Source organism: Zalophus californianus, chromosome 5 (assembly GCF_009762305.2).
Source record: "Zalophus californianus isolate mZalCal1 chromosome 5, mZalCal1.pri.v2, whole genome shotgun sequence".
Taxonomy (NCBI): domain Eukaryota; kingdom Metazoa; phylum Chordata; class Mammalia; order Carnivora; family Otariidae; genus Zalophus; species Zalophus californianus.
In genome coordinates this window covers 78,088,408-78,101,310 of record NC_045599.1, presented here as the reverse complement: position 1 = coordinate 78,101,310, position 12,903 = coordinate 78,088,408, and the positions used below count along the sequence as shown (strand labels likewise).

Here is a 12,903-nt window from a genome sequence, read left to right as displayed (position 1 = left end):
CCTCCCACCCCCCCACCACTCAAGCAATCCTCAGTTTGTTTCCTGCGACTAAGAATTCCTCCTATCAGTGAGGTCATATGATACATGTCTTTCTCTGACTGACTTATTTTGTTCAGCATAATACCCTCCAGTTCCATCCATGTCTTTGCAAATGGCAAGATTTCATTCCTTTTATGGCTGCATAATATTCCATTGTGTATATATACCACATCTTCTTTATCCATTCATCTGTCAATGGACATCTTGGCTCTTTCCACAGTTTGGCTATTGTGGACATTGCTGCTATACACATCAGGGTGCACATAGCCCTTCGGATCCCTACATTTGTATCTTTGGGGTAAATACCCAGTAGTGCAATTGCTGGGTTATAGGGTAGCTCTATTTTCAACTTTTTGAGAAACCTCCATACTGTTTCCAGAGTGGCTGCACCAGCTTGCATTCCCACCAACAGCATAGGAGGGTTCCCCTTTCTCCACATCCCCGCCAACATCTGTCGTTTCCTGACTTGTTAATTTTAGCCATTCTGACTGGTGTGAGGTGGTATTTCACTGAGGTTTTGATTTGGATTTCCCTGATGCCGAGCAATGTTGAGCACTCTTTCATGTGTCTGTTGGCCATTTGGATGTCTTCTTTGGAAAAATGTCTGTTCATGTTTTTTGTCCATTTCTTGATTGGATTATTTGTTCTTTGGGTGTGGAGTTTGATAAGTTCTTTATAGATTTTGGATACTAGCCCTTTATCTGTTATGTCGTTTGCAAATATCTTCTCCCATTCTGTCGGTTGTCTTTTGGTTTTGTGGACTGTTTCTTTTGCTGTGCAAAAGCTTTTTATCTTGATGAAGTCCCAATAGTTCATTTTTGCCCTTGCTTCCCTTGCCTTTGGCGATATGTCTAGGAAGAGGCTGCTGCGGCTGAGGTCGAAGAGGTTGCTGCCTGTGTTCTCCTCAAGGATTTTGATGGACTCCTGTCTCAATTGGAGGGGAAGACGAACCATGAGAGTCTATGGACTCTGAGAAACAAACTGAGGGTTCTAGAGGGGAGGGGGGTGGGGGGGATGGGTTAGCCTGGTGTTGGGTATTAAAGAGGGAATGTATTGAATGGAGCACTGGGTGTTATACACAAACAATGAATCATGGAACACTACATCAAAAACTAATGATGTAATATATGGTGATTAACATAACATAATAAAAGTAAAAAAAAAAAAAAGAAAAAGAAAAAGAAACTGAACCATAGAGATCAAACTGAGGGTTACTGGAGAGAGGTGGGTGGGGGATGGGCTAGGTGGGGGATGGGCATTGAAGAGAGCACTTGTGTTGAGCACTGGATGTCATATGCAAGTGATGAATCACTGAATTCTAGTCCTAAAACCAGTATTACACTATATGTTAACTAACTAGAATTTAAATTAACAATTGAAACAAAAAATTATTTAATGAGCACAGATCAAATGTATAGGTAAGCATATAGGAGGGGTATATAACTTAGACTTCAGGACCGTCCAATAAGTTATCCCTGTCTCCAAATAGAGCAATCATCTCTAATGACAAGAAGATCTGTGCCTCCCAGGTCAGTGGCTTTCTCCTAACTCTGCTGCATAAACACTACCAATTCTTGCTCCAAACTCTTCCTACATTTTTTTTCATGCAAGTTTCATTACTCTTATGTTAGAATCCGACTTTATGTATCACAAAATCTGTGACATTACAGTGATTTAAAACTCTTAATTATGAGATTCCTATACAAACACGTGATTGAATTTGGGTGTTTTATTCATCTCTTTTAGCAACTACTCAAATATCTTAAGGTTGAAATTCTGCAGATGGCAAAGTTCATTCATTTTATATGTTTTTAAAACATCTTTTACTAGTTTCCTTTCTTTATGAGAATGGGAATAACCTAATCTCCAAATTAACAGCTTAATGATCTCCCTTACAAACTAGTTTCATCATGCATGAGCCCATGAAAAGAAAAAAATCTTGGATATAAGAATAAAATTATTGTTTGATCCATTCTTAAGAGATATATCTCAGTCACTTAGGGTTGCTTAATTTCTGGAATCTCAATAAAACAAATTATGTGAAATAATTGAATGCCAATATAAATCTCTCTTTTTAAACTTTTTTCCTTCCAGATTGCTGATTTCTGACTCAATCACCAAAGTAGAATTTCTCAAGTAAACACAAGAGAATATTTGTCTAGTATATGTTCCACAAAAATATGCTCATGGAATGAAAATTCTGTATCTCTCTTCCTTGGAGATTCTGAAAATACATCAACATATTAAAAGATCTGAGAAATCTTACAATAAAGAAAGAAATTGCTATTTAAAAAGACATAATTAATTTTGTATGTAACTTCTAGTAAGTGTGAAATTATGTTCCACACAACACACTTTGAATTATTAATACTTCAGACTATAACAAGCAATGCAGAGAAGAGGACATGTAAGAGCTTCAGGTAGAAAGGGTGATATTTCATTTATTCGGTGTTTTTTTCCCCATAGACTAAAATATTGTCTTAATAATATTTTCAAAAATGAAAAATATTTTAAAGCGATATATTTATTTATTCTCTAAACTTTCAATATTAATTTTATACTAATTATTCTTTCTTTTCTAAAGTACTAATCAGACCATGGCTACATGTTTAAGAGCAGTCCCAAACATAACTTTATTGCTTATTCTGGGCAATGCAAACAAACTAGTTCGCTATAAGGCATTAGTAGCACAGGAAGAAAAAAAAAATGCTATGAGGTGCTAATTTGCATTTTCTAGAACAACTCAGTGTATTACAATAAGCTCTCTCCCTGCTATCTGTCCAGACCAGCTCCCTTACCTCTAGCCTCCCAACACCACACAGATGGGCTATCTATGAGCACATCTGCCAGGGCTGCCAAAATGTAAACACACTCAGCTAGTAGCAGATGTTTTCCAGGAAAGATCGCTACACTGGAGTCGTTCTGCTGTGGATTCTATGTGAGTTGAGCTCCATGACTGGGCGTAAGGTCAGTGTGTTTAAACAGATCTTTTGTTTTTCAGATATAGAACAATAACTGTAGATGCAAGCTCAACTGTTTGGTATTTACCATGTACATATATAGAGAAATGTTTCTGAAGGCTCTGCTAATAAGTCAAATTTTTAAAAAATATAGGCTTTATTTTACTTGATGTCCTTATTTGCTGAGCTCTTCAAAGGTAAAACATAGACTTAGTAAAAGAAAAATAAGGATTATCAGTTTTTGTATGGTCATTGTTGTAATCTTGTGGGTTGTTATAATAATTGTCTATATTCATAGTTCTTAGCCCTGCTTTTTATCAATATACTACGTATTCATTAATGGGGTAATTTTATTTAATTTTGTAGACACTGATGGTATGTTTTTCTTAAGTGAGTTTATAAACTCATTTAATATGTATGTATTTGCAAATTCTGACGGTATGTAAAATCAAAAATACTTTATAAAGTACTTTTATAAAGTAATACTACTTACAAGGCATTCTACTAAACATGAGCTTTACTTGGAAGAGACATACAAGAAAATAAGTAATCATATCCATTGGTAACAAGTATTCTATTTCTAGAGTGCCCTGAGAGTTCAGGGAGCATAAAGGGGCGAGGCAAAGACACAGGCTACTTTGAGCATGTTTTATAGTCCAGCAGTAAAATCAAGACAAGAAATAGTCCACTAACAAAGAACTAAAGAACAGAAACCAGCTGCCCTTCTCATTATATATATATATATATATATATACACACACATATATATAAATACACATATATATATTTTTTTTAGTAATCTGAACAGTAGGGTTTGAAAAACCATTATCCTAAAGAACTGAAATACTCGATTCCTGCTTATGGAAATTAGATAATCTCCACCCCCACTCCTGACCAGTACAGTACCATTGTTGAATTACAAGTTTAAACATAACTGAAGTCCACCCTAAACCAAACACCTACCAAGGCCAACTAACTGCTGACCTATTGAAATTACCCATTGTATAAGACCCTCCACTTCGAAATATCTCTGTGTTAATATTTACTTTGTTTCCTGCTTGATGGAATACACCCAAAAAAAAAAAAAAAGTCTTATACTTGCCTCCAAGCAATGACTTTGAACAATGACTTATTTCTCTCACTTTGATACGTGTTTCCAAAATATCATGACTTTAAAGTTTGATTTTGTGATGGTCCCAGAATTTGAAAATCTACCTGCCCAAACTTACCAAGATATAGAATGTGAGCTTTCTAATATTACTTCTCATTCAATGACCACACCCTCACTTTCCTCTGTTGGCTTCTGCTTCATGTCCTTATCTAAAACGTGTTTCTGAGGATTTTTCTTCAGTCTTCTTCTTCTCCTTCTTCTTTATTTATGTGCTTGGAAATTTTATTGGTCCTGGAAAAAGGAAGGCATGCAGGCCCCACCTCCTGCAGAGAATGGCAATACTCTCTCACTGCTTCCTGTTGCAATTGATGGGAAGCTTCATACGCTAGGGGAAGACCAGGAAGGACTTGAGCTTGGGCCTGGGGCCAAGGCATGTCACATAGGCAGAGAGCAGGGGTAAGGAGTCCAAGCAGCCGGGGGCCAGGACCTGGTGAATCAGCAGCAAGTTCAACAAGGTGTAGTCCGAGAAGGAGATCTAATTGCCTATGATAAAGACCTGCCCCTCCCTGGTTCTGGGACAGCAGGATCTCAAAAAGCTTTAGGTTCCCTGGTTGTGCCTTCATATACCCCTCCTTGCCTGCTTTGTGGTTGGATAAGTAAGGATGAGGTATTTGCAGCAGAGATCCTCCACGGGGTCATTCAGCATGTCCACCAGGGTGCCCTCACGCTGGTCCTTCCCATAGAGCCCAAGGGACTGGTCCAGGTATTGCAGGATGGCAGTGGACTGGTACAGGGTCAGGTCTCCATCCTGGAACTCGGGAAGCTTCCCGGGTAGACAGGAGGGCTTGAGTGAGCCCTGCAGCCAGGTCTCCTTGGTCACCACCTCTTCCTTCCAGCTCTGGCTCTGGTCAGCCAGCAGCATGCTCATGCCTCACTTCACCCTCCAACAGGCAAGGAGACAACACTGTAAGGCGCCATGGTTGCAGTGCTCACAGGGCTGGCAGCGGCGGCGGTGGTGGTGGCAGGGGTTCTTCAGTCTTCTTCTATCTCTACACCTCTAGAGATCTTACCTACTCTGATGCTTTGTAAACTGGCAGATGTACAGATACACAGGAATAATAAATTTAAGGAATATATTCATAGAAAAAATATGCATATGCATGTCATATTTATAGTATAGGTTCCTTTTAAAACACAGCTCAAAGGGGTTTTAGTGCAAACAATGTATTGGGCAAATGCTCCCAGGGAGTAGAAGTGAGGAACCAGGGTGCCATAAACTGTCTGTGTCCCTCCAAAATTCATACGTTGAAACCTAATCCTCAGTGTAATGGTATTTGGAGGTGTGGAATTTGGAAAGATTAGGTCATGAGGGTGGAGCCATCATGAATGGGATGAGTGTCCTTATGGAAGAGCCCCAGAATGCTCCCTGACCTTCGGCACCATATGAAGACATGGCAAAGATGGCAAAGATGGCTGTCTTTGAACCAAGAAGCAGGTCCTCAGCAGACACCAAATCAGCTGGTGCTTTATTCTTGGACATCTCACCTTCACGAACTGTGAGAAATAACCCTCTGTTGTTCATTAGCCCCCTAGTTAATTCTACTTTGTATTTAAAGATATGTTTTTAAATTGACTGTTTCTGTGGAGACTGAGTGCTCAGTCCCACCTGGACTATCTGAGGAAATTTATCATAAGGATCTCCAGATCCAAGCAATGTAAAGAAGAAGCAATTACCCATCAGACCCGACCCTCCACTGAGAGTTTCTCCATGAGTGATAAACTCCTTGAACTTGTGGATTGCACATGTGAATTCTGTTAGCTCCCAGAGATGACCCAAAGCATGTGCCAGAAAAATACTCAAGTAGTATGCAAAAAGCAATGCATCCTTGATATCAGGCACAGTCTGCACAATATTGTTTGCTAAATCAATGACTAGAATGAGTCATGAGGCAGTGAAGAAATGAAGTAGTGCACAAGGTATTTAATATAGTCCTTTTATCATACCACTTGCATAAGCTGGTGCCCTCCATTAATTCCAATCCATAACCAACTCTCTAAATTGTCAGATAGCTGTAAGCTTTACAGAAGAGGATTAGTTTGGCAACAATAGTCCTAGCATCTGTAAATCATTCCAAGTCATAAATGATATTCATCATCTCCTCTCTCAGAGTTCCCTCACTTCAGCTAGTGTGGGTTTCTTGTCTAAGAGGTGATCCAAATCTTCAAGGAATCTGAGCACTTAGTAGACTTCTCCGTGGTGGACCTGGATTGCTGTAATTTTCCATTCAAATTTATGTCTGGGCACTGAAGCAACAAGAGATATCCAGTGAATCTTCTGGGTCCCAGATACAGTTCCCTCTTTCCCCATCATATAACACCAACTCTATCTCTTTGTCATGATCAGTGTCAATTACTCCTGCCAGTATGATAACTCCTTTCTTTGCCTATTTGCTCATTGTCACCTTCACGTTTAGTGGGATCTTTATTGTGTCCACTGGAAAACAAAACAAAACAAAACAAAACATTCCCACATTAGAAATCAAGACTTAAAATCTAATGGAATTTGAATTGTGAATACCAGAAACAAAAATTTCTAAAATGAATTGACAGAAGTAATGAGAAAAGAGCCAATGGTACTTTTATTACTTGATTACAGGATTGGCATTCTAGATATTGGGGACATGGCACCATATATTGGCCATTAGTTTAATGGATATTACACAACTTAAAAGATAGCATACCAAAACTGCGTGGTGTCCTGGCCCTGAGTTGTCATTTTACTGAGGAGTTAAGGGTTATTCTATTATCACATTAGGTTAACACTTTGTGGTGATAGGGTGTAGAGTGAAACAAGTAGATTCCATAGTAATGGTAATTCATGCACTGCCTCACCTACTTTGCCATAAAATTGTCTTGTTAGTCTAAGGAAACTGATGATCCCATTCTAATGAATTAGGGATTTTTTAAGACCCAAGGTGATATAAGGTTGGCAAAGTACTGAATGTAGGAAAGCAAATCCATATCGAGAATTATGTTGATTCTGGTAATTATAAATTGCTGTCTCCTCTAGGGTTGAAAAGGTCTAATTTGAAAGGGTCCAAAAATTTCACCTTTCATCATTTCAACATCTCCAAATTGTTCAACTTGAGTTAGAACCATATTGAGGGCCCACACTGATTGCTGCCATTGATAGGTTATACATTTAGCAGTGGCAGTAGCTAATCTATCTTAGTGAGAAGGAACCCACACTGTTGGGCCCATGCATAGTTCCATCTCAGCAACCACGGACAACTTGTTCATGGGCCAATTGGATAAACACTACACTGGCTGAGAAATGAACTGATGCTCATCAGCAGGATGGCCCATCTTGTCCACCTAGTAATAAAGGCTTTTTGTCTCTGTCAGCCATTAATATGAGACAAACAATAATCTACAAATTTTATCCCAAATCCATCTGAATGTAATACTCCAGACTTCCTTTTTTTCCTATGTTCCAATCTTTGCCTCTCTAGGTCCCTATTCAACTAGTCAAATCATGTGTCACTTTGATTCAGAATAAATGACCAAGCATACTACTCCCAACTCTACTCACTGGGAGGGTTTCCGCTTACCACTGTCCTGTAGGACCACACTTGGATGGAGCAGAAGTACTGTCAGATGTCCATTTTCAGAATCTACTGAAGCTGACTTATCTGAGACTTAGACATGAATTTTCCCTCTGTCACTTGGTCCTAGGGAACCTCCTTAGAGGCCACAGATGTGAGCTGAGGGATGAACAATGGTCCAATAGAAGTAATTGATATGGAATTTTGCACCACCTATTTGTATAACTTATGTGTGTATCCTAGACTGACTTAAGCCCTATCCTGGATCATTCAGGGAATTCAGATAGTGTACTGGTGTCATATAACAGGTAGAGGGGAAATAGCAATTTTAGGTCAATAGGATTGAGTAACTATTGGGAAGCACCATAACTGATGCTCTAGAAAAATATAATAAATAGCTATTGCTAATTAACAGCAATTGAAAAGATAGAGAACGGGACTCCCTGGGAGTTCACACAGATATATTGTTCCATTGAGGAGGGAACAAAGAAAAAGTTGAGGACTAGGTCCAAAACTTAATCATCTGAATAAACTCAGCTCCAAAGAAGGTAAAATCCTCAACCAAGGAAGCTTGTTTTATTAAAATCAGGGCCATGTTTGGGAAAAAAAAATCAGGGACATATAGATTGACACCTCCCCAAATATTGAATTTGTAGCTTTTAAAGTGTTCAATAGCAACATAAAGCTAATGACTATTGACTTGGACTGCATGGTTCAAGACCATCCTACTTTAATAGTTTGTGGGGGAATTTTCACAGTCAAAAATCAGGTTATGTCTACAGAGGAAGGAGCTCAGGGCTACAGACAAAAAGGCCTGGCTTAACCCTGACTCTCTCACTTTTTTGCTCTGAAATCTCTAATTTTCAAATTATCTCTTAACTGCAGAGAGTAATAATATCTTCAAGGAGTTTGACACTTAGATATGCTAAAATGTAATACTTGATAGGAAATAATTTTATGGTGAGGATTTATGATATACTATACACTGAAGGTACTTGATATTAGAAATATTGTAAAAAAACTATTTTCTTATAACAAATAAATTATACAAATCTTAACATATATATTAACATATGTTCATGACAAAATAGAATACAGAACCCTTGATTTTCTATGATAATTTTACCACGTGTTTATAACATTAAATAATATACAGTATATTATGCATGGCTTAAATTTAATTAAAGTAGAATCATACTTTATGTATCATCTTACCACTGGATTTTTCTCTTTGTATGGCCTGTACTGATGTTGATGCATATAGCACTCTGATTCATTTTCACTACTATTTAGTATTCTGTTGTGTGAATGTAAATTTTAAAATTCTGTCTGTTGGAATATTCAGATGAAAGAATGATTTTCAGACAACATCCTGCCTCCAGGCTTCCAGATGCAAAGCTGAAGCTTCTCTGCATGTGTCAAGATGTACTCTATGTGCACACCTGTTTGTCTCAACTCACAAAGTTCTGTTAATTACAGGTTGATCCTCCAGGTAAACACTTTCCTTACAGCAAACATTTAATTCCATTTCACTCCAGAGGAAACTCCAGGGTATTTCAAAGAGAAGATGCACTCAGGGTGACTAGGACCCTGACTGTATTAAATGGTAGCTATTATAGATCTCAGTGCAGTTTTCTACTACTCTTGGCTTACCAATCCTTCAGGAACTTGTATCTTTTTGTTTCTTGAAATGTATTTCTTGACTTAAATTTTATGCACCAGACCATATGTTCTAGCTATACTAAAATTTTTTAAGCACCATCCTTTTCCTATTTCCAACCCCGTTGGCCAACCCCGTTTAGCTAGAACACCCTTTCAGACACCCACTACATATCAGCTGATCATTTGGGTCCCAGCTCAAACATCAATGCATAGTTCCCATTTCAAAGCAGTGTCCAAACTTTATTATTATTACTTATTTAATATTCTCTCTACTTTGCAAAACTGTTGACAGCTTGGGGACAGAGATTGTATTGCATCAGTTCTGTTAGGACTAGAGCGCCTCTCCTAGTACCCAATACCTAGTAGGTTTGTGATACCTTTAGTTGGATGAATTATTTAACCACTATATTTAGTTGATTCCAAGGCGCACATATTTTAAATTCTAACAAGTCTAAAGTCAGAGTCCTGCTTAGAATTTGTCATGTTATAGATTATAGATTAATTGGAAGATTTGTTTTGTTTGGTTTTAATTTCACCTAAAATAATGAAGAGTCTTACAAGTGAGGAGGTATTTGATTCTACAAAAAGATGGTACTTAATGACGAAAATTCTTGGAGTCTGAAGTTATCTTCTCAATGTAGTGTTTGACATTTAATAAATGATAAGTGTACTAGTGATGTGCAAATGCGTTAATTATTAGCCATCAATTGGTGTTGACCAGATACTTTCTGACTCATTTGTATTCTCAAGAGAAGTTGCTTAAAAAAAAAAAAAAAAAGAGAAGTTGCTTAACTATTTCCTTCATGCTGCATCACCTTGTTCTTATTCCAAAATTTCTACAATCCCAAATTTTCATCAGCAGGATCTCAAACTATTTTGGTGAGAGCATAATGTATTAATATCACCAGGTTGTCCACAAAGAACATATTTCCAGCTTGAGAAAAAAACATAAGTTAGCTCTAGCCAGCCAAGGAGTACATTCTTTAGAGAACTTAACCATAAAAATGTAAAATGTCCTTCCATATATAATCAAAAATAGAAACACTACTATGTAGTAAAATAATTGTAAGAAGTAAAGTAAGTCTCTAAGATGGATTTATACATTTTTTAAAATCAATTATCAAATTCTAAAAAAAAAAAAAAAACTGTGTCACCATCAGGCAGGCTGTCTTCCTACTGAGTAATCTAGCATTGGCCAAAACCCTCAGGCCACAAACACCTGTCTTTGCATCTGAAAGGAGAGAAGATGCTTCACCATGTATTTAAATCTAAACCCCTTTATTTGCAATTATGAGTAAAAAACAACAGCAACAACAACAACTTAGAAACCACCTGCAAATGACACAGAAGGTCTATCTTTTCATCTGAAGGGAAGGTGTTGTGGACTCCTTTTGAGGCACAAAATCATGTGTCCACATTGACCTTGGAGGTGTGCCAGGACACAGGTGCTCCTGGCAATGCCTTGTTCTCAAATCCAGACCTCCAGGCCTCAGTGGGCAGGAAGTGCTGATCTTCCTGTTCTGAACTGTCCTTGCCAAGCAAGGGCTCCCTTCCGTTGGGCTCCAGGCCTCCCTGAACACTCAGACCCCAGGTGTTGAGCCCTAACTCTGGCTCTGAGAAGAGAGTCTGAACTCAGGGGCAGTGACTCCCACTCTCTGATCTTCTCTGCCCCTGCAATTAGGACACCTCACTGAGGAGCCTGTCTTGGGATTTTTCAGGATGATCATCAGTATGAGGAATATATCTTGGCCTTCTAAGTCCAGTTTAGCCCCGATCTATGCCGCTTTAATCCCAGTGCCCTGTATCAAATGTTCATACTCCTAAATTTTGACAGTAGGGGCAGTAATGTGACAAAAAACAATAAAATCCTCATTTCTGACTCAGGGAGAAAGTGGAAGTCATGGGGATTAGCCCTGTTGAAACTCCTGCTCCAAAGGATTAACATTCACATGAATTTTGATGCTAAAATAAAATTTATGTACCCACGTAGTGGAAATTCCCACCCCTTCCCGTCTCATTCAGACAAAAAGCAGGTCCTAACAGCGGCCCCTATATGATCTGCAACACTGAAGCCCTCACATGCTACTGTTGTCCTCCTTCACACCACTCCGGCCACAGTGGCTTCCTTGCTATTTTTCTGACATATTTGTGTTTCTGCCTCAGAGCCTTTGTGCTACTGAACCCTCTCCCTAGTGTTTCCTCTACCCCTGGATACCTCCATGGCTCACTCCCTCTTCGTCTGTTCTCCTCCCAAAAGTCACATTCTCAGTGGGCCTTTTCTTAACTACATTGTATTCAATGTATACCTATCTCCCTTTCCTGCTTTATTTTTTATCCCCAACAGTCATCACTCTCTGATACCTATCATGTTACTTACTTTTTACTAACTGTCTACTTCCCTTTAGTAGAATATTAGCTTTGGGAAGGCAGAAAGTCTTGCTTCTATTATTCACTTCTCTATTCTCAGTGTTTGAAATGGTCTGGCACATAGCAGGTATTCAAAAAAATGGTTTTGGAGGGGAAGAAACATTTTTAAAATCTTTGAAGATTTAGACTTACCATGATATTCAGGTCCATAATTTTGATTGCTGAACAAGAGATTAAAGTGGGAAAATATCCTATGTCTAACTCAACAAACCCATTATTTGTGACTAAAATTCCTAACTTTATATATAAGAATTCAGTGTAACATTGGATATTAATTTTTAAAAAGCATCTAAAGCTGCAAATTTTAAACTGTTGAACTCACCCTTCACACTTACCTAAATTTCTCATACCATAATGATAAATTAATCCAAATTATCATTCATTCACTTGTTCACTCTTTTAATACAGGCTTGTAAAGTGCCTCCTCTCAATTCAAACATTTTCAACAACCTCATGGTACACTAGTAAATTTGGCTCATTATAGGACACTCTATCAAACAAAACAACAAAGAGTAGAGACTTTCTCAGTTACAAAACTTCCCTATGCAAATAAGACAAAATAAAGTTTGCTTACCTTAGCAGTACCTATTTTTCTTCATTCATAATATCAGATATGTACTTCTAAGTGTATCTAAGACCTAAGAGTCTTCTAACTTTTTAAAATAGGCCTTCTAGGGGCACCTGCGTTGCTCAGTTAGTTAAGTGTCTGTCTTTGGCTCAGGTCATGATCTTGGGGTCCTGGGGTGGAGCCCCAGGGATCAGCAGGGAGTCTGCTACTCCCTCTCCCTCTGCTGGTCCTCCCACTCATGCATTCTCTCTCTATCTCACTCTCTCTTAAATAAATAAAATCTTTAAAAAAATTTTAAAAAGAATAAAAATAAATAAATAGGCCTTCTACTACAGGGAAGAACATAGGTATGCTTCTCAGATTGAGGAACAGCGGGCATTTCACACCAACTTAGAGATGTATAAAAACCTGTGCCCACACTGATGGTTTTGGTTATGTTTCCTTTCTAATTTTAACTTTGTTATTCTGGATTTTAAGTTTCACTAGCAAAAGATCTTCATATGTTTTCAACTAATATCAGATCCAGTTATG

At 38.1% G+C, this 12,903-nt stretch overlaps 1 pseudogene; it reads right to left on the bottom strand.

Annotated features, from left to right (window-relative positions):
* Window positions 1–4,456: 4,456 nt before the first annotated feature.
* Window positions 4,457–5,088, bottom strand: LOC113929530 (annotated as a pseudogene).
* Window positions 5,089–12,903: the final 7,815 nt, after the last annotated feature.